Here is a 23,337-nt window from a genome sequence, read left to right as displayed (position 1 = left end):
ATTTGATCTCTCATTGCACTGTGTATCTTTGTTGAACAATTGATTTCTAATAGAAGAAGAATCTGGTTGGGTTTTCCCCTTGTGGGTTTTTCCCTGTTCATTGGACCTAAATTCTCTATCTCATTGTATTATTGGCTATCTTCTATTGTGCATTTGATTTATATGTTCTATCTACGATTGGTTATCTAATATTGCAGCATAAAGAAGTTTTGTAATAAGTGATTGTTACAACATAAAACATCGAAATCTCAACATGGTATTAGAGCCAGGTTAAGACAAGAGCAAGAATTTTACTGCTGAAATTTTACAGTGTAATTTTACTACTGAAATTTTACTACTAGTGTTCTTCCAAGATTCCAAGGAACCCAAGATAGGATAGTAATTTTTGCAAATAGTAATTAAGGTGTTTCATGTGTTTAATAAGTGTGGTTTTGGTACTTGTTGATGCATGTAAAAGCAAAGAGTAGTTTTACTTCTGTTTATGCATGTGCAAGAAAGTGTTGTCTCAAAAAGAAGTATAATGCATAGAAGGTTACGAAAGAATAATTGATTGAAATTGAACGTTGAAGATAAGGGGATTTTGGCTCTCTCACATTATATGAGAATAGTCATAATCTTATGGGTTTTGGTAATTTTTGTATTAGATTTTACTAACGATAGTGGTTGTAGCCTGTAGGTAAGAATCATGACTTTTGCAAAAGATGAAATGATAGTTTTCTAAGCTAACCTCTTTTGCAGTGATCAAAGATGGATTATAACTAATATCATTGCAGACAATGAAGTCAATATGTATAGTTATTATTACATCCCTTCATTTTGGGATCAAGATTTGAAGATCTTTATAAAACCAATGGAAGACCTATCCATACATCGATTCATGATAAGTAATCATCAACATAAACTTTGGCACTGAAAGCTCACTCATCTTCACTATAAAATGTTAGCTCATGTGAAAAAGTTGGTTTTTGAAATGCCTGAGATTAGAGTGAATCATGATGGAGTTTGCCAAGGGGTGTTCAAGAAGATAAATTTCTTCTGCTAATGACATACGATTGATGGACAATGGTAACTTATAGAGGTTGAATCGAGAAGGAGCTAAAAACTTCCTTCAATCCCCATTAAAAAACACGTATTTTAAAGTCTTATGTTGTTTCTGTGGCGGTGCTCTTGTTTAGATTTATCTTTATAGGTTATTGGTTATTCTTACTACATGAGTATTTGAATGATTTTTTCACTAACTTCTTGATGAAGATGCGATCAAGAAAACAGATCCTGGAGATCATCAAGGTGCATAATAGTGCAGGCAGAGTAAGCTTCGAGAGGAAGATGTTGCAAGGATAATGAAGGAGCCACTCTCACATCTAGAAAAGAAAGATAGCCTTGCCTCATCACCCAGTATATTTTCATTATGTTTATTTACTTTGCTACTATTGCTCTTGTTCTTGTTCTGGGAACAATAGGTACATTTGATGGATGTGAGAACCAAGTCCTTTGTATCGAGATTGAGGAAGATGTTGAACCATCCCATGACTTGAGTAGACATGAAGTGGACAAGATCTCAAGACTTTTCCAAAGAAGTTGGAATCAGAAAAGGGACCACAATACCGTATAACCCAAATCAAAATGGAGTGGCTGAGAGGAAGAATAAAACTACCATGGAAGCAGTCAAAGCTATGTTTCTATTGGGAGAAATTGCTAACGCAACCGTCTATGTTCAAAATAAATCTCCTCACCGTGCCCTAAACAACAAGACTCTGGAAGAAGTCTTCCTTGGTGAAAAACTCGAGGATGGGCACTTGAGGATCTTTGGCTACCTTGTCTACTTCCATGTGCCAAAAGTAAAGAGGAACAAGTTGGAAGCTTTTGGTAAGAAAGGTACGTTTGTTGGTTATTGTGAAAATCCTAAAGCTTATAGAATATATGTACCTAGACAAAGAAATATAGAGTTTAGCAAGGATTTAACATTTGATGAAGATGCAGCTCTTGGAAAGGCAAGAGACACTCCTCTTCCTTTTGCTAATGTTGATAGTTAAGAATCAAGATGATGCATTTGAGATACAAGAAAATTCTGAGCCTAAAATTCTGATGCATTTGATGAACCCATGGATCCTTTGTATCCTTCTCCATGTGATCCTCCTGCTAAAAGGATACCTTTATGGCTTTGTGACACCCTTTAAGATGCCGATAAACATGCTGCTCCTAGAGGAACCTTTAGAAAAAACAAGAAACCATGCTGGTTCCAAGAATATATGTAGCCATGATTTTAATTTTTGCTATGTTCTATGCCTAAGAGCAATTTACTTTAATTCTTTAATTAGCCAAAATATCAATATCCAGTTAAGCAATCACATTAACATGATAGTAAAATGCAGATAGAACATAAATATAAACAGCAAAAGACAAGCCAAGACAAGAGGACACAAGATGTGGCACCAGCCAGGGACAAACCCTAATGTGGGGAAACCCTTGATCAATTCTTCTTATATTCTTTAATAGTTCAGCAGAGAGAGATAGTACAAATATACAAATTTGATATTTTATGACAACAACAGAAACCCTAACCAACAAAGTCAACATTGGTCAAGCAGGTCAGATTTGACCTCCAAATCAGCTCGGTCAAAGCTCAGTCAACTCGGCCTCCAACAACAAGATGAAACAACCCAAAACAGTCTGAAAATCCAGTCAAATGAAGGTCAACAAAAGTCAACATGCAACCAGAAATTAGGGCAGTCAACGTTGGTTAAACCAGAGGTCATATCCTCTCGATTTATGTGCCAAAATTTGCGGCCTACCAAGGAGAAGCAGCCTCACCCAATCTATCAAGGAGAGGTCAACACTGGTCAACGCTATCCAAACAACACTTCTGGTCAATGCTGCTCTAAATAGAATGTCCTCCTTCCTTTGCACGTGTGAGAGATGCTGCCCCAGATCTGTGTACCCAAACAAGTGAGGAGAGAGAGAGATGTGAGGATGAGATGATGGAATAATGAGTTTAGGTCTCCTCCTTTTATATGCAACGTTGAGGTTGAGCTGGGGGTGAAAATGTCTGTTTTCTTGTTGGCTGACCTTGACAATTTGCCAATAATACAAATAAATTCATATCTCCATATGTACATGTTGGAATCGGATGATCTTTAGATCAATCCTACACCTCTCGGAGAGAGGAATGCAAGAAAAATATCAGCTACCATAAATAAGGTGACCCATATGGATTTTGGCCCTAGTTGCCAATTTTAACATATGAGCAACATTATTTAAGTTGAACCATGCACTTTTGAAGAAGTTGTGAAGGCTCAAGTGTGGAATGATACAATGGTTGAAGAATATGAGTCCATGATTCATAATGATGTATGGGAAGTGGTTCCAAGATCACAAGGTAAATCTGTTGTGTCTTCTAAATATAATTAAGCATGGTGTTGATGGAAGTATTGAAAAATATAAAGTTACATTTGTGGCCAAAGGGTTCTATCAGAAAGAGGGAATATACTATGATGAAATCTTTGCACTTGTTGCTTGTTATACAACCATCCGATCTATTGTGGGTCTAGCTGTTAACCAAGGATGGTCCCCTCACCAAATGGATGAGAAGACTGTTTTTCTACATGGCTTCCTTAAGGAAGAAGTATTTGTGAAGCAACCACAAGGCTTTGAATTGAATGATTGGAAAACACGTATGTAGACAGAAGAAAGCCCTCTATGGTTTGAAGCAAGCTCCAAGTGCTTGGTATGCCCGCATTGGTAGTTTTTTGATGAAGCTTGGTTTTAGTGGAAGTAATGCTGATCCAAATCTTTACTTGAAGATAGTCCAAGGTATGCCTTTGATTCTGTTATTATATGTTGTTGATTTATTTTTGACCAGTGGTGAACCTCTTATCCTCTAGTGTAGGAGGGAGTTAGCTTTTGAGTTTGAAATGAAAGATTTTCATTAGATGCACTAATTTCTAGGTCTTGAAGTATGGCAGAAACCTGGTAAGATTTTACTTTCTCAAGGAAAATATGTTGTCAAACTGCTTGAAAGATTTGGTATGACAAAATGTAAATCCATGAATACTCTAATGGAGATGAACTTCAAGAAGCTATGTGGTGAAGCTGCAAGTCCTGATTTAGCAAATCCTTGTGAGTATCGACAATTGATTGGGGCATTGATGTTCTTAGTGAACACCAGACTAGACATGTTTTTCGGTCAATACTCTGAGTCAATATATGATTAAATCATACCACACACACTGGATTGTTGCAAAGCAGGTGCTGAGATACCTACACGAGACCATCAATCTGAGATTGAAATATATTGTTGGTGATATAAGACTACATAGATACTCAGATGTTGATTGGGTTGGTAACTCTATTGATAGAAAGAGCACATCTAGGTGTTGTTTCAACTTAGGATCTGCCATGATATCTTGGATGAGCAGAGAGCAACCAAAAAAAAATTGTAGCCCTCAGCACGGCTGAAATTGAATACATTGGTCCTAGCATGGTTAGCTGTGAGGCACTATGGCTGAGGAAGCCCTTTGGAGAGCCATTTGAGCATGTTCTGACACAACAAAAAATCATTGCGACAATAAGAGTGGTATTCGACTTGTTGAAGATCCTGTGTTCCATGAGAAGTCCAAGCATAAATATCACTATATCCAGCATATGGTATAGAGAGGAAAGGTAAGACTCCAGAGTACATCATATAGTGATTGATGACCAGATCGTCAACATTTTTACCAAGCCTTTGCCAAAAGGAAAGTTCTTGGTTTTTAGACAACAACTTGGACTGATGGACGTGACCCTTCCTGGAGAGGGTGGTCATGGATAATGAGCCTTGGATGTGTGAGATCCTTGTCATGTGTTGACAAGTGGATCCCCCCAAGCAGTGATGAGCCTTGGATGTGCGAGATACTTGTCATGTGTTGAGAAGTAGACCTCCCCCAAGTAGAGATGAGACTTGGTTTTGTGAGATCATTGTCATGTGTTGACAAGTGGATACCCCCAAGCAGTGATGAGTCTTGGATGTGCGAGATCCTTGTGATGTGTTGACAAGTGGATCCCCCCAAGCAAAGATGAGACTTGGTTGTGCGAGATCCTTGTCAAGTGGGTTATCCCCCCAAGTAGAGATGTGACTTGGTTGTGCGAGATCCTTGACAAGTGGGTTATCCCCCCAAGTAGAGATGTGACTTGGTTGTGTGAGATCCTTGACAAGTGGGAGATCCTTGACAAGTGGGTTATTCGCCCCAAGCAGAGATGTGACTTGGTTGTGCGAGATCCTTGACAAGTGGGTTATACCCCCAAGCCGAGATGCGACTTGGTTGTGTGAGATCCTTGTCAAGTGGGTTATCCCACCAAGTAGAGTTTAGACTTGGTTGTGTGAGATATTTGTCATATGTTGACAAGAGGCTATCCCCCCAAGTGAATATAGGGTGATGGATTAATCTCCCCTATTGTCTGTGGACATAGGGTGGTAGCTGGAGCTCCCCTATGATGATTCTTCTTCATTAATGTAATCAATAATCATCAATATTATCATTCTTATTCTTATTATTATTATTATTATTTTTATGATACTATTACATCATTATTAAAAAAATGTTCAAGTCACTCAATCATAGCTCTCAATAATGTTCTCTTACACTCTCATTATTGGCATGGCATATTCTTCTTACACTCTCATTAATGCTCTTACACTCATTAAAGCATGTCATAAAAGATTCTCTTACACTCTCTTTTGCTCAATAAAAAAATGTCATAAAAGATTCCTCTTACGCACTCTTTAATGCATATGTTACACTCTCTCTTAAAAGCATAAGTTACAAAGGTATGCATACCTACTTAATGACATGAGTTACACTCCTCTTGGCATGAGTTACTCCTCCTTGATGGCTTGAATTTGTTGCTCCTCCTATATATATGTGCCTCATTCATTCTCCCCTTACTACTTGTGCATTATGAAATAAGAATTCAAACATGACAAAGAGTTGGAGATTTGAAGAAGATTGTGAGAGAGAGACTTGGAGAGTAAGAGAAGAAATTGGTGAGCCAAGGTCGATTCAGTGTTGATTCAGTTGAAGGGAAGGTTGATTTAGTGTGTGCATCTGTTGTTGCTACCAGTGATCTTCATGCTACAACTTGTTCAGATTTGGGTGAACTTACTCATTCTCTTGATCTCTCATTGTACTTTGTATCTCTGTTGAACAATTGATTTCTAATAGAAGAAGAATCTGGTTGGGTTTTCCCCTTGTGGGTTTTGCCTTGGTCATTGGACCTAAATTCTCTATGTCTCATTGTGTTCTTGGTTGTCTTCTATTGTGCATTTGATTTATGTTCTATCTACAATTGCTTATCTAATATTGTAGCATAAATAAGTTTTGTAATAAGTGATTGTTACAACATAGAACATCAAAATTTCAACAATTAATTCTTTGATTTCCCATAGCAATTCCTTGTTTTTATTTTTATTTTATTTCTAAGTTCGACTGGTGAGACATGTCCGGGGGGTTGAACTTCTGATCACTTGGATAGACAAGGGCTTGCCACATAGCAGTTCCTTGTTTGATTCATTGATTTCCCTTAATTCATTCAAAGATGTTTTGGTTTTCATAATTTTGGGATATAAAAACATAATGGTAACGCTTAAAATAGGCTCTCATACCAATATACCAAACTGTTCCTATTTTTATTTGATGACAAAAAATATTTGTAATTGTATAAATGTATTGATAGAATGATCAATATTACAATGAGGGCCCCCTTTATAAATACTGAAGCAGGTTGCCTTTTCACTAATGGATGCCTCTTTTCAGTAAGACATGTTTGTCACTAACTATTTAACTAGCAGTTTTTATGTTTATAATAGTTTGTCACTGTAAACACACTAGTTTCTTTGCTGTTCTAAATGGAATCAACTTTAAATCGTCTGTATTTTGGATGAACTTTTAGTGTTATAGTGAATGGATAATGAGAACTCATAGGCCAAACTTTCTAGATTGACTTTCGAAATATAGAGTCGTGTCTATCATTGCAACCGTGACTTTCCAAAATTAGTAAGTCACCTTGCTTCAATTGGTAATCATGTATAGATGATAGAAAATCACTTAACTTATCCTTAATCAATCTAAATTGTTTGATTTTTTAATTTAATCATCAATATTGTTAATATTATTATTATAACACTTATGATACTATAATATTATCTAAAGAGGAATTGCATGTCACCTCTCCTACTTGGCACTCAATCATGCCACTTCACATTTCTCTTCTTGATGGCAAATCAAATTATCAAATTCTCTCATTCATTGATACATTACTCTCTCTCTCCCTCTCTCTCTTAAAGGATTCATTCCTCTCTTATTTAATGCTCTTATCAAGGCCAAATACAAGAAAGGAGAAGTCTAGGCTAAAAGGATTATCCTTGATTCTCTTGGAGACCACCTCATCACTTATGTCTCCAACTTGAAGAAGAAGGCCAAAGAAATCTATGACAAGTTGATTGGAATGTATCAATTGAACAAATTGAGTCAAATTCTTGCTCTGAAGAATCAACTCAAGGATATTGAGATGATTAGAGGAGAGAGCATTCAAGCATACTTGATGAGGATATCAAAAATCGAAGATTAATTGTCAACTTCTGGTGAAGTTGTTTCTGATAATGAGTTGGTACTGATTATGCTTGGAGGTCTTCTTTCTTGTTCATAAACTTTTATTACTACTATTAGTAACAATGACAAGTTGCATACATTTAATGAGCTCCTGGGAAAGTGCAGCCAAGAAGAGGCCAAAATGATTTCTAGAGGGAAAAGTTCCCAAGAACGAGGAGGGAGAACCTACTACTGCCTTTGCTGTCTAAGGAAAGAAGAAGAAAGGAAGAAGAGGCCATCACAATTCCTCTAAATGGAACAAAGACTTATCAAAATTCCTATGCTACAACTGCCATAAGAATGGCCACTATGCTCATGATTGTCCAGAAAATAGAAGAACACCAAAATCCAACTTCAACAATCATTCCAACAAATTTGATTATAGAAGAAGAAGATAAGCTCCTTTTACTCGTAAAGAGAGTTTTCGTTCTTCAAGGAACCCAAGTCATGATAGCAATGCAACTGAAACTCGATCAGAATACTTTCTTGTTTCTGCCCTTCGTAGTTCCTCTCCTGTAGATTCTTGTGACATCGAGTTGGTTGATAGTGGTGCCTTAAGGCACTTTACTGGCTATAAAGAAGTGCTCTCTAATCTGGTTGAGAGGGAGACCAATTTGAAAAGCATTCTTGGAGACAACTCTTCATATCCTCTAAAGGGATCTGGTTCTGTTTCCTTCCATCTGGATCATGGTAAAACCATAACTCTTCAAGAAGTTTTATATGTACCTGGTTTGAAAAAGAATCTTGTTTCTATTTGTTCTTTGGAAGATAAAGGAATGAAAGTTTCTGTCATAAATGGTAAAGTTTTGTCTTGGTTGATGAGATATAGCGTGACAAATGCCTTCACTCTAGGATTAAGATGTGAAGGTCTATAGAAATTCAATGGAAGACCTATTCATGCATTGATCCATGACAACAATCATCAAAGTGAACTTTGGCACCGAAGTTTCTCTCATTTGCGCTATAGAGCATGACCTCATGTGAGAAAGATGGTTTTCAGAATGCCGAAGATTAGATCTGATCATGATGGAGTTTGCCAAGAGTGTGCTAATGGGAAGCAAGTAAAGGGAGCATTCCCTTCAAGCAAAAGTAGAACCAGTCATGTGCTTCATCTTGCACATTCTGATTTATGTGGACCAATGCCTATAACTTCTCTTGGTGGCTACTTGTATTATATAATTTTTGTGGATGATTTTTCTCGCAAGATATGGATCTATTTTTTTTAGAAAATAGAAGTCAAGCATTTAACATTTTTAAAGATTACAAAGCTTTGGTAGAAAAACAATATGGAAAACAAGTTGAAATCTTCAGATATGATAATGTAGGAGAGTTCACTTTAAATGATTTCAATAACTTCTGCAAAGAAGATGGAATCAGGAAAGAGACTATAGTACTGTATAACCCAAAACAAAATGGTGTGGCTGAGAGAAAGAATAGAATTATCATGGAAGCAATCAAAGTTATGTTGCATGATAAAAAACTACCAAAGTTTCTATGGGGAGAAGTTGCTAACACAACTGCCTATGTTGAAAATAGATCCCCTCACCGTGCCCAAAACAACAAGACTCTGGAAGAAGTTTTCTCTGGTGAAAAAGCCAAGGTTGGGCACTTGAGGATATTTAGCTGCCTTGTCTACTTCCACGTGCCAAAAGAAAAGAGGAACACGTTGAAAGCTTGAGGTAAGAAAGGTACATTTGTTGGTTATTGTGAAAATATTAAAGTGACGGAATATATGTACCTAGACAAAGAAATATAGAGTTTAGCAGGGATGTAACATTTGATGAAGATGTAGCTCTTGGAAAGGAAAGAGACACTCCTCTTCCTCCTTCTAATGTTGATAGTCAAGATGATGCATTTGAGATACAAGAAAATCTTGAGCCTAAAATTGATCCTATTGATGAACCCATGGAGACCATTGATCCTTTGGATCCTCCCCCATATGATCCTCCTGCTAAAAGGAGACCTTTATGGCTTTGTGACACCCTTCACGATGCTGATAAACATGCTGCTCCCAGAGGAACCTTCAAAGAAAGCAAGAAATCATGTTGGTTCCATGGATATGTTGTAGCCATGAGCAACATTACTCAAGATGAACCATGCACTTTTGAAGAAGCTGTGAAGTCTCAAGTGTGTAAAGTTGCAATGGCTGAAGAATATGAGTCCATCATTCATATTGATGTACGGTAAGCGGTTCCAAGACACCAAGGTAAATATGTTGTGTCTTCTAAACGATTGTATAAAATTAAACATGGTGCTGATGGCAGTATTGAAAAATATAAAGGTAGATCTGTGGCTAGAGGGTTCTCTCAGAAAGAGGGAATAGACATGATGAAATCTTTGCACTTGTTGCCCGTTATACAACCATCCAATCTATTGTGGGTTTTGTTGCTAGTCAAGGATGGTCCCTTCACCAAATGGATGTGAAGACTGCTTTTTTGCATGGCTTCCTCAAGGAAGAAGTATTTGTGGAGCAACCACAAGGCTTTGAAGCGCATCACTGGAAAACACATTTCTATAGACTGAAGAAATCTCTCTATGGTTTGAAGCAAGCTCCAAGAGCTTGGTATGCCCGCATGTTGACAATTCAATAGGGCAGTAAGTAGGTTAATTCTCTTACTTGATAACTATTTGTGTTACCTTTTTACTTATTAGCTTTGTTCCTTATTATTACAGTGTGCAATACATCAAACAACTATCAAAACAATAAGAACAATGACACGGTATATAGGTTGCAAGTCAGGCCCGAAACCCCTCCTCTTGAGGGGAAAACCCGTAAATCTCTTCTCTTCTATAGATTCTTCAATTGACAAATACCATGACCTAGTGACTCAAACAAATACCCTCCAAGATCAAGATCAGTTTGGCCTCTTGCTGTAGTGACTTTGACCTCCAACTATAGATCCAAAATTCTGGCTCACAACAACTGCTAAAACTGTTGCTGCTTCTCTTGGAGACTTCAATCTCCCTCGAATAGCCTTCTCCTCTCTTCGCTTGCCTTTCCTTGAGTCTTAAGGCTAATGATAGCTGTACTTGTAACAAATTCAAATCCTAGAACCAAAACCTTCAGCCCTTTGCTTGTGCTATTTTTTCTCAGAGAATGGTCATGTCTTTTGAGTTAGTTGGGTCTGTTGTTGGAGATGATTTTTAGTAAGGTTAAAAAAAGTTTCATGATTGTGGTGCTCGAAGAGATTCTACTTGAAGGATCCTATTTCGTTTGTTCTTTCCAACTTGTATTGTAGCCTAACTTCGACCTTCTCAAGAGAGAGAGATCTAACCCAAGCCCAATTATTTTATTGTGAAATGTACAATGTTTGAAATTTTATTATTCTTCATGTTGAGGTCTAGACACGTTCATCTGTGTAGACTAACAGGGTGATTGAATAAGTTTTTCATTGACATAGAGCCTCTAATATGTCTAATAGTAAGTTGAAGTGAAACTTTAGTGATTTGTTTTGGTTTTAACTATATTTCCTCATGAGTACACCCTTGACTTTGCAGATTAAGGGCTTTAAGTTGCTCTGTTTCTTCTTCAAATCTTGCCTGAATGATTGCATCCACTTATATCGGTTGTTTGAAGTACTTGTTACCTTTCGTAATGTGAACTTGGGAATGAAGTGGTTTCTGTTTTAACTATATTTCCTCACAATATTACCCCCTTGACTTGCAAATTAAGGGCTTTAATCTTCAAATCTGGCCTGAATGATTGCATCCACTTATACAGGTTCTTTGAAGTACTTGTTACCTTTCATAATGTGAATTCGGGAATAAGCTGTACTTGTAACAAATTCAAATCCTAGAACCAAAACCTTCAGCCCTTTGCTTGTGCTATTTTTTCTCAGAGAATGGCCATGTCTGCTGAGTTGAGGTTAGTTGGGTCTGTTGTTGGCGATGATTTTTAGTATGGTTAAAAAAAGTTTCATGATTGTGGTGCTCGAAGAGATTCTACTTGAAGGATCCTATTTCGTTTGTTCTTTCCAACTTGTATTGTAGCCTAACTTCGACCTTCTCAAGAGAGAGAGATCTAACCCAAGCACTTCGACTTCTCTAACTTCGACTTCTTCTCTTCCTCTTCTTCGCATAGAATGAGATGAGTGAATGTGTCTAATGGAGGACGAGTTCCTCTCTATATATAGGCTCTTCCAAGGGGTAGATGTGGCTTTTCATGTAGGTCGACTTGACAACAACTTATTCAGATTTGATCTTGTAGGTATTTCAAAACTTTAAAGACAAAATAAATTCTTCTTTACACTTTAAAGAACTTCTTCTTTCCCTCATTGTATTCTGTGTGTCTGTTGAACATTTGATTTCTAATAAAAGGAGAATCTAGTTGGGTTTTCCCCTTGTGGGTTTTTCCCTGTCATTGTTCCTATACTCATTGCCTTATTGAGTTATTGACTATCTTCTATTGTGTATATGGTTTATTTTCTATCTACAATTGCTTAACTAATATTGCAGATTAAAGAAGTTATTGGATCAAGTAATTGCTTCAACAAAAAACTTCAAAATTTCGACATGGTATCAGAGCTTTGGTGAAGACAAGTTCTGTTACAACCCATTTTCAGTTGAAATATCTCTTACTGTCCACTCTATTTGCATCCCATTTTCTGCTAAAATATCTTTTGTGTCCACTCTATTTGCAACCAATTTTCTACAAAACTGTCTATGTTCAAAATAGATCTCACCGTGCCCAAAACAACAAGACTCTGGAAGAAGTCTTCTTTGGTGAAAAACCCAATGTTGGGCACTTGAGGATCTTTGGCTGCCGCGTCTACTTCAATGTGCCAAAAGAAAAGAGGAACAAGCTGAAAGATTGAGGTAAGAAAGGTACGTTTGTTGGTTATTGTGAAAATATTAAAGTGACAGAATATATGTTCTTGGACAAAGAAATTTAGAGTTTAGCAGGGATGTAACATTTGATGAAGATGTAGTTCTTGGAAAGGCAAGATACACTGCTCTTCCTCCTTCCAATGTTGATATTCAAGATGATGCATTTGAGATACAAGAAAATCTTGAGCTTGAAATTGATCCTGTTGATGAACCCATGGAAACCATGGATCCTTTGGATCCTCCTCCATATGAGCATCCTGCTAAAAGGAGACCTTTATGGCTTTGTGACACCCTTTACGATGTTGATAAACATGCTTCTCCTAGAGGAACCTTCAGAGAAAGCAAGAAACCATGTCGATTCCATGGATATGTTGTAGCCATGAGCAACATTATTCACGCTGAACCGTGCACTTTTGAAGAAGCTGTGAAGTCTCAACTGTGTAAAGATGCAATGGCTGAAGAATATGAGTCCATCATTCATATTGATGTATGGTAAGTAGTTCCAAGACACCAAGGTAAATATGTTGTGTCTTATAAACGACTATATAAAATTAAACAGGGTGTTGATGGAAATATTGAAAAATATAAAGATAGAGTTGTGGCTAGAGGGTTCTCTCAGAAAGAGGGAATAGACATGATGAAATGTTTGCACTTGTTGCCCGTTATACAACCATCCGATCTATTGTGGGTCTTGTTGCTAGTCAAGGATGGTCCCTTCACCAAATGGATGTGAAGATTACTTTTCTACATGGCTTCCTCAAGGAAGAAGTATTTGTGGAGCAACCACAAGGCTATGAAGTGCATGATTGAAAAAATCATTTGTGTAGACTGAAGAAATCTCTCTGTGGTTTGAAGCAAGCTCCAAGAGCTTGGTCTGCCCGCATGTTGACAATTCTATAGGGTAGTAAGTAGGTTAATTATCTTAACTTGACAACTATTTGTGTTACCTTTTTACTTATTAGCTTTGTTCCTTATTATTACAGTGTGCGATACATCAAACAACTATCAAAACAATAAGAATAGTGACACTGTATATAGGCTACAAGCTAGGGCCAAAACCCCTCCTCTTGAGGGGAAAACCCGTAAATCTCTTATCTTCTTATAGATTCTTCAATTGGCGAATACCTTGACCTAGTGACTCAGACAGAGATCCTCCAAGATCAAGATCAATTTGGCCTACAAATACCCTCCAAGATCAAGATCAATTTGGCCTCCTGCTGTAGTGACTTCGACCTCCCACTATAGATCTGAAATTTTGGCTCACAACAACTGCTGCAACTGCTGTTGCTTCTCTTGGAGACTTTGATCTCCCTCGAATAGCCTTCTCCTCCCTTCACTTGCCCTTCCTTGAGTCTTAGGGCTAATGAGACACCCTAAGAGACCTTCGCTTGCCTTTCCTTCTCTTCTTCTTCCAAGATCGAACCAAAAGATAGTCCCAACGCAGAAACCCTAACTTCGACCTTCTCAAGAGAGAGAGATCTAGCCCAAGCACTTCGACTTCTTTGACTTCCTCTTCTTTGTACCCTCTTCTTTGACTTCTTCTCTTCCTCTTCTTCGCATAGAATGAGATGAGTGAATGTGTCTAATGGAGGACAAGTTCCTCTCTATATATAGGCTCTTCTAAGGGGTAGACGTGGCTCTTCATGTAGGTCGACTTGACAACAACTTAGGCCAACTTGATCTTGGAGGTATTTCGACACTTTAAAGACAAAATAAATTCTTCTTTACAAGATACAATATGCCCATAGGGTCTTCAATATGTGACAATGACTTTAACTTAGGACAAACCCTAGCAACACTCAATGGGTGCTTGACCTATAAAATAAAAGAACTTGAGCATGAAACCGATGCTTCAATAATAATTTCTTTCCATTTTATTAATTACAAGAATACATTTCATACTTATGAAGACTAAACATAGTTACACATTCTTCAACACTTCCTCCTAACTAGGGAGGTATTCATAAGAGGTAACTAGTCATTCTCAATTTGAAGAGATCTCATAAGAAGAGTCGGATTGGTAACCCATCTGTTTAACATGATATTCATCAACATTGTTACATAACAAGGCCTTGATCAATGATCCATAGACACCAAAATCATTGTCTCTTAAGGTACATGTTCCACCCGGGTGTTCACAAAGTATGACCTTCCATTGGACTATTCTTATCTTGGGTAGCTAATCCTCAAAGAATATCTATCCATGAATACTCTTGTCTTGAATGCCCTACCGCATTCTCAAAGAGTATCAAATACAAGATGGTTACCCAATCCTCCATTCTTTCTTCCCAAGTGAAGACAAGAATGTAGTGTCTATCTCATCCTCTCAATTAGGGAGGATATATCAACCAAGTCAAGTTTGTCTCTTAAGTATACAGGCTTCTTGTTCGAAAGTTATTTCGTCAATATGTCAGCTACTTGGACATCGGTGGAGATATATTGTAGCTGCAACACTCCATTTTGTACTAGCTTTTGAATATAGTGATACTTGTTGTTTATATGCTTTGCCTTTCCATGAAACACTAGATCTTCAGACAAACCTATACAATTGGTGTTATCACAAAGTATCACTGTAGGGTTCATCGGTCCTTCAAACAAGTCGAATAGCAGCTTCCTCAACCATACTGCTTCTTTGCTTACTTCACAGGCTGCAACATATTAAGCTTCAACACTATTGAAAGCAACTGTGTCTTGCTTTTTGCTCATCCATGAGACCATGGAGGATCCCAAACTGAAACATCCTCTTGTAGTGCTCCTTCCATCTTGCTCACTGCCTCCCCAGTCGGAATCTGTATATCCAATCAGTTGGACATCATTTCTTCGGTCATACTTCAGACAGTAGTGGATGGTTCCTTGCAGATATCTCAGAATATGTTTTGCTGCCACCCAATGATCATGCTTCGGCTCCACTTGGAATTGACTGAGAACATTTACTGCAAAGCATATGTCTGGTCGAGTGTTCACCAAGTACATCAGTGAGCCAATGAGTTTCCTATACTTGGAAGGATCCATAGGGCTAGATTCAAAACTTCTTAGTCTCTTCAAGTTAGTGATCATTGGAGTAGTCATAGGTTTGCAATCCATCATGTCAAATCTTTTTAGTATCTCAATCACGTACTTTCCTTGACCCAAGAAAACTTCATTAGGTCCTTGCCAGACTTCTAGTCCCAAGTAATAATGCATCAACCTGAGATCTTTCATGTCAAATTCTGTTGCCAGTAGCTTCTTACATTCTTCAATTCGACCTTTTACACCTGTGAAGAGAAGATCATCTACATATAGAAGAATAATTATGGGTTCTCCATCTACAACCTTGATATAAAGGTTCTTAGCAAAACTTTTTGTGAAGCCTATTCTTTATAGGTATGCATCCATTCTAGCATACCATGCCCTTGGTGCATGCTTGAGGCCATATAATGCTTTCTTCAATCTGCAAACATATGCCTTTCTGTCTTTAACTTTGAATCCGAAGGGTTGCTCTATGCAGAGTTCTTTATCTATTGTGTCGTTCAAAAATGTAGTCTTGACATCCATTTGGTGGATGTTCCATGCCATTGATGCTGCCAGAGAGACTAATGATCGAATTGTTGTATATCTTGCTGTTGGAGCAAATGTCTTTTCATAGTCAATGCCTGCAAGATGAGAGATACTTATCTATACTTCCATCAACTGCATGTTTGATCTTATAGATCCATTTGGAAGTAACCACAGATTTGTCTTCGGGCCTAGGTACGATCTCCTAGACTTCATTTGTCATTATAGATTGATATTCTTCATTCATGACATCCTTCCATTCTCGATGATTTATAGCCTCTTCAAAGGAGGATGGTTCTGCTTCTATTAGCTTTGTCATGTGTGCAACATACCTAGAATATCTCTTTGGTTTCTTGCTTTCTCTGACTGAGCCTATCGTTGCTCCATGACCTTCTGCATCAAGTAGTGGAGATCTCAACCAATTAGGTCTTTTCCATGTTTCAGGAATGACCACAGGTTGAACAGGTTCACTGTGGCCTTCTTCTTCATGGTGTGATTCCTCTTTCCCTTGGTCATCTTCTTCCTCAAATATCGGAAGTTCTTCGTCATTAGAGTCTATGGAAAGTTCCTTTGAGTTCTTGAATGCTATGGTGTTAGCAAATATGACATCACGATTGACTTCTATGTGATGTCCATCTTTCATGTAGATCTATAAGTTTTTGATGTGTTGCTATATCCCACAAATATACCCTTCATACCGGAAGGGTCCAGCGTCTTTCTTTTGTCCTTTGGAATTTGGATATATACAGGACACCCGAAGATCCGAAGATGATCTACAGATGGATTCTTTCCAGTGAACACTTCTTTATAGATGGCTTCTTTCCAGTGAACACTTCTTTCGGAGTTTTGTTGTCTACAAATTTGTGGGGACTTCGATTTTGAATGTAGACAACTGTCTTCTTGGCTTCTCCTCACAAAAACTTAAGGTGATCTTGATCGTGTAACATTGCCTTTACACTTTCTTCAATGGATCTATTCTTTCTTTCTGCAACTCCATTTGTTCGGGATTATATGGAACTATCAACTCCCTCGTAATCCTTGATTCCTTACAGACTGCTATAATCTCTTTGGATGTATATTCTCCTCCATTATCAGATCTTAGTATCTTGATTCTTCTTTTTGTAAGGTTCTCCACTGCAGCTTTGAATTCTTGAAATTTTGTAAATACTTCGTCCTTGGTTTTCATTAAGTAAACCTAGGTCTTTCTTGAATGGTCATCTATAAATGTGACATAAAATAGATGTCCTCCAAGAGATTTAGGAGTCATAGGACCACATACATCAGAATGAATGAGATCCAAGATTACTTTTATTCGTGAAACATTGCTTCCAAATAGTCACTTGGTATTCTTACCCAATGCACATCCCTTGCAGACACCTTCATGATCTTCCTTCAAATTAGGAATTCCATCTACTATGGAGCTTAGAGTTGGAATGATTTTGAAATATAGATGATCAAATCTTCGATGCCAAAGTTCACATGGGCTAATTTCAATGTGAACTAGGGCTTAGGCCACCAGAGATATTAATTTGTAGTCTTCTTTCTCGAATGCCAATGACCTTGGCTTGATTTATATTTGAGTCTTTTCCCTAGACAACAACCTTTCCATAAATGAAGGCTATTCTATCACCCTTATCTTCTAGACTTGAAATAGAAAGTAAATTCTTATGCAAACCTGGAACAAATAAAATGTTGTTGAGGTGTATGTTGCTTCCGTATTCCAACTTTATGGAGGTTGATACAATGCTTTTCACGGGAAAGCTCTTGTTATCTCCAAGTTCCACTGAATAAGCAGATTTTCCTTTTGATAAGGTCTTCAATCGGTTGGAGTGGCTAGTCATGTGTCTTGATGCACCACTATCAATTACCCAAACGTCTTCATCTTGAAATGTACCAGAGAGAGCCGAGAAGAGACCTTCATCCCTTTCTTTGATTGATACCTTCTTTGTAGAGAATAATAAATTCCATGCTTCCTTAATGCCTTTCTTGAGATGGCTTGCAATCTTCTTGATGAACTTCTTCACTGTAGAGGAGATCTTCATGATGCCCTTAGATGACCTTAGCTCTGATTCCATGTTGAGAATTCAGAAGAGCAGTAAGTAGGTTATTTTTCTTAACTTGATAACTGTTTGTGTTACCTTTTTACTTATTAGCTTTGTTCCTTATTATTACAGTGTGCGATACATCAAACAACTACCAAAACAATAAGAACAATGACATAGTATATAGGCTGCAAGCCAGGGCCAAAACCCCTCCTCTTGAGGGGAAAACCCGTAAATCTCTTCTCTTCTTATAGATTCTTCAATTGACGAATACCATGACCTAGTGACTCAGACAAATACCCTCCAAGATCAAGATCAATTTGGCCTCCTGCTATATTAACTTCGACCTCCCATTGTAGATCCGAAATTCTGGCTCACGACAACTGCTGCTGCTTCTCTTGGAGACTTCGATCTCCCTCGAATAGCCTTCTCCTCCCTTCGCTTGCCTTTCCTTGAGTCTTAGGGCTAATGAGACACCCTAAGAGACCTTCGCTTGCCTTTCCTTCTCTTCTTCTTTCTTCCAAGATCAAACCAAAAGATAGTCCCAACGCAGAAACCTTAACTTTGACCTTCTCAAGAGGGAGAAATGTAACCAAATCACTTCGACTTCTTGGTATGAGGTAGTATGGCTTAGGAAACTCTTTGGAGAGCTGTTTGAGCATGTTCGAGACGCAAAAACAATTTACTATGACAATAAGAGTGGGATTCGACTTAAGTCCAAGCATACTGAAATCAAATATCGCTATATCGGGGATATGGTGTAGAGAGGAGCAGTAAGATTGCATCATATAGTGATTGATGACTAGATTGCCCACATTCTTACTAAGCCTTTGTCGAAAAGGAAGTTCTTGGTTTTCATAGAGTAGCTTGGACTGGCGGATATGACCCTGCCTAGAGAGGGTGGTCATGGATGATGTGCCTTGGTAGTGCGAGATCCTTGTCATGTGTTGACAAGTGGATGCCCCCAAGTAGAGATGAGCCTTGGTTGTGCAAGATCCTTGTCATGTGTTGGCAAGTGGATTCCACTAAGCAGAGATGAGACTTGGTTGTGTGAGATCCTTGTCATGTGTTGACAAGTGGATTCCCCCAAGAAGAGATGAGACTTGGTTGTGTGAGGTCCTTGTCAAGTGGGTTATCCCCCCAAGCATAGATGAGACTTGGTTTTGCGAGATCCTTGACAAGTGGGTTATCCCCCCAAGCAGAGATGTGACTTGGTTGTGCGAGATCCTTGACAAGTGGTTTATCCCCCCAAGCAGAGATGAGACTTGGTTGTGTGAGATCCTTGTCAAGTGGGTTATCCTCCCAAGAAGAGATGAGACTTGGTTGTGCAAGATCCTTGTCATATGTTGGCAAGTGGCAATCCCCCCAAGTGAATATAGGGTGATGGATGAATCTCCCTATGATGATTCTTCTTCATTAGATTGTAACATCATTGTTCCAAAGCAAAGATTATAGAGATCCTTGTGTCAGAAAGAAATTCCTCCCTAGCTGAGAGGGAGTGTTGAAAATTGGCAGCTAAGGGATGGATTTCCTTGAATAAAATTTCATTTCTAACTATTCTAGAATGACTTTCTAAATATAGAAAATCATGTCTATCATTGCAGCCATGACTTTCCAAAATTAGTAAGTCACCTTGCTTCAATTGGTAAATATGTATAGATGGTGGAAAATCACTTAACTTATCCTTAATCAATCTAAATTGTTTAATTTTTTTATTTTGATCATCAATATTTCTTCCAACCTCGGTTTCTAGCTAGCGTCATGGCTTCAACCAACTTCTTCGGGTTCTTTATTTGTTGAGCATAGTAGTGTTTTCCATCCTGGGTTTTCTCCAGGTCGTGTAATGACGAGTGAATTGGTTCACGATGGGGAAATGGGTGTGTTGTGGGAGGATGGATTCACAGGGTTGGGGTGATCCCTCCCGCATTTGGTGCCAACTTAGCATATCAATATCACTTATGACAACAACTTGAAGTCCCTCTCCTCGTATATTGCATGGGAAACTCAATCAAAATATCTTCTGGTGGGAACATGGGGGGGCTTCTCTCTTGTCTGGCGGTAAGTCCTTATTTGTGGTAAGGTTACTTCTCTCTCTTCTAGGGGTAAGTCCTTCCCTTCTCATCTGTTGGTAACTTGGGGATTATGATACTATAATATTATCTAAAAAGGAATTACATGTCACCTCTCCTTCTTGGCACTCATTGATGCACTTCACATCTCACTCCTTGATGGCAAATCGAACTCTCTCATTCAATGATACATTACTCTCTCTCTCTCTTAAAGGATTCATTCCTCTCTCTCTTTAATGCTCTTATGCACCTTTTACACTCTTAGTCACTTTAATGACTTGTCATAAAAAGATTCCTCATACACTTGTTTAATGCATATGTTACACTTCTCCTTAATGGCTCGAATTACTAGGGCATGCATTTTCCTTCTTTATGGCATAAGTCACTAAGGCATGCGTACTCCCTCTTGATGGTATGAGTTACTAAGGCAAGCGTACCTCCTTTATAGTACAAGTTACACTCCTATTTTGGCATGGGAGTTACTCCATGAATTCGATCTCCTTGCTCTTCCTATATATTTGTGCCTTTCAACCTCTCTACTAGTCACTTGTGCATTGTGAAAGGAGTGTGCGAACTTGAGAAAGAGAGAACTAGAGAGACTAGAGAAGAAATCAGAGAGAGAGAGAGAGAGAGAGAGTCTTGAAGAGTAAGAGCAAAACTTGGTGAGTTCAAGTAATTTAGTTTTTGCATCAGCTACTGCTATTAGAGATCTTCTTTAAATTTGGGTGAACTTCTTCTTTCTCTAATTGTATTCTGTATCTTTGCTGAACATTTGATTTCTAATAGAGGAAGAATCTGGTTGGGTTTTGCCTTAGTCATTGAACCTAAACTCACTGTCTTATCGAGTTCTTGGCTGTCTTCTATTGTGTATATGGTTTATGTTCTATCTACAATTGCTTAACTGATATTGCTGATTTGAGAAGTTATTGGATCAAATAATTGTTACAACATAAAACTTCAGAATTTCAACAGTTACTGTATGCTATTGCAGTATCTCATGATACCTAAACTCATGAAATAATTAATCTTAATTTCCATTGTATCATATAATTTGTAAAATACAAATTCTTGTTTCATGTTTTGATAACATGGCTATTTGAACAATATTACACTTCTCTTTTACAAGCTTTCAATGAATAAGCACTTGCCTGATACTGAACGTTTTGAGCTGATTCATTTGATCTACTATCCACAATCAACCTTAACATTGTCTCTTACTTTGAGAGTGCGTGGTAACAAATTTATTTTTAGCAAACTTAGTCATTGAAATTCCTTTCAATGTTCAATGACCTGATTTGGTTTGACCTTTAGGGAATGCCCTCTTAGGTTAGGAATCTCATAACCTTAACATGAGAGGCAAGGCCACTGAGGTGACATTGGATGGCCCGTGACTTGCCTACTGTCTCTCCTTACCTCTCTCATTGGGTTAGGACTTTCACCTCAAGAGAGAGTTCAAGTGTTAACAACATTATTGTTACTATTGAAACGACGAAGGAGTGTAGGGAGTGAGTCCTAGATATGCTATAACCATAGTATAGCCATCTTTGCTGTGGAAGATGGTTGTATGCAAACAATCTTTATTTTACCTTGGATGCATGTAGAATTTCGCATTGGGTTGCTTGAATTGTGTGCTCATCCCATTTTTCAGCAAGGTTTGAGGACCCGACTTGAGGGGTATCTTTGAAATTTAAGGATACAATAACTGGGAGATAAATCACTTGTGGTTGAACATTTATCTGATGACACAATCAAAGTGCAATATCACTCATAGAACAAGATCTTTTGAGAGCGGGATTCTTTATATAAGTACCCGCAAGTGTCACTTATATACGTTAGATGTTAGTTAAATTTGTATGGTGTCATGTTTGTTTGGAAAGCTCATTGTTAGAAGATTATAGAACGTTTGAATACTGTTCTTAAACCCATAACAATGCCACGACATTTTCCTATTAGGGTCTCACATTGCCTCTATCTTTAGGGTCTTCCCACTCTATCTTTAGGGCCACTTGGGAAGACTTCTCTACAAATGTAATAGCTAGAAGATCCATTTCTCTATAGATATTGGAAAATACCCTTCAAATGAAATTAATTATGGATGAAGCCATGAATATCAGTCTAACCATTCTAACCATTTTTTTTTTGAAAATGTTTAATGACATCATGTTTCATTTGCTTTTAATCACATGTCTATCCTTTTGAATTTATGACAAAGATAAAGAGTAACTTTTGTTCCCAACAATTATTTTATTGTGAAATGTACAATGTTTGAAATTTTCTTATTTTTCATGTTGAGGTCTAGACATGTTCATCTGTGTAGATTAACAGGGTGACTGAATAAGTTTTAAATTGACATAGAGCCTCTAATATGTCTAATAGTAAGTGAAAGTGAAACTTTAGTGATTTGTTTTGGTTTTAACTATATTTCCTCAAGAATACACCCTTGACTTGCAGATTAAGGGCTTTAAGCTGCTCTGTTTCCTCTTCAAATCTTGCCTGAATGATTGCATCCACTTATATCGGTTGTTTGAAGTACTTGTTACCTTTCGTAATGTGAACTCGGGAATGAAGTGGTTTCTGTTTTAACTATATTTCCTCACAATATTACCCCCTTGACTTGCAAATTAAGGGCTTTAATCTTCAAATCTGGCCTGAATGATTGCATCCACTTATACAGGTTCTTTGAAGTACTTGTTACCTTTCATAATGTGAATTCGGGAATAATCTGTACTTGTAACAAATTCAAATCCTAGAACCAAAACCTTCAGCCCTTTGCTTGTGCTATTTTTTCTCAGAGAATGGCCATGTCTTCTGAGTTGATGTTAGTTGGGTCTGTTGCTGGAGATGATTTTTAGTATGGTTAAAAAAAGTTTCATGATTGTGGTGCTCGAAGAGATTTTACTTGAAGGATCCTATTTCATCTGTTCTTTCCAACTTGTATTGTATCTTTCTCCCATAAATCAAATGCAATCCTTTTGCTGCTTCTCCATCCACCAGTGAATGTTTCAGATAAGGGATGTTGTTTAGGGGAATTTGGGATTGACACAAGGCCAACCGTCAACTAAAGAACATAAACAATTCATAGCATATAGCAATCCCACAATTCAAAGACCTTGTTGTAAAGTGAATGACAATAATTACTTTTTCTGCTATAAAATAAATCTTGCTTTGGACCTCAAATCAACATTAGCTTGAAACCAATGTTGCGAACATTGCGATTGGGATAAAATTGATGAGGGTATGGAA

At 37.8% G+C, this 23,337-nt stretch overlaps 1 protein-coding gene across 3 annotated transcripts in view; it reads left to right on the top strand.

The window, feature by feature from the left end:
• The window catches only part of LOC149177809 (nicotinate phosphoribosyltransferase 1-like), a 322,046-nt gene that overhangs the window by 170,503 nt on the left and 128,206 nt on the right, over positions 1-23,337 (top strand). The gene's annotated exons all lie outside the window — the stretch shown is intronic.

The sequence above is a fragment of the Pinus tabuliformis genome, chromosome 4_1, assembly GCF_031772625.1.
Source record: "Pinus tabuliformis cultivar Carrire ecotype Pingquan chromosome 4_1, CPIR1, whole genome shotgun sequence".
NCBI lineage: Eukaryota > Viridiplantae > Streptophyta > Pinopsida > Pinales > Pinaceae > Pinus > Pinus tabuliformis.
The sequence above is the reverse complement of the archived record's forward strand: the minus strand, read 5'-3'. Positions and strand labels throughout refer to the sequence as shown.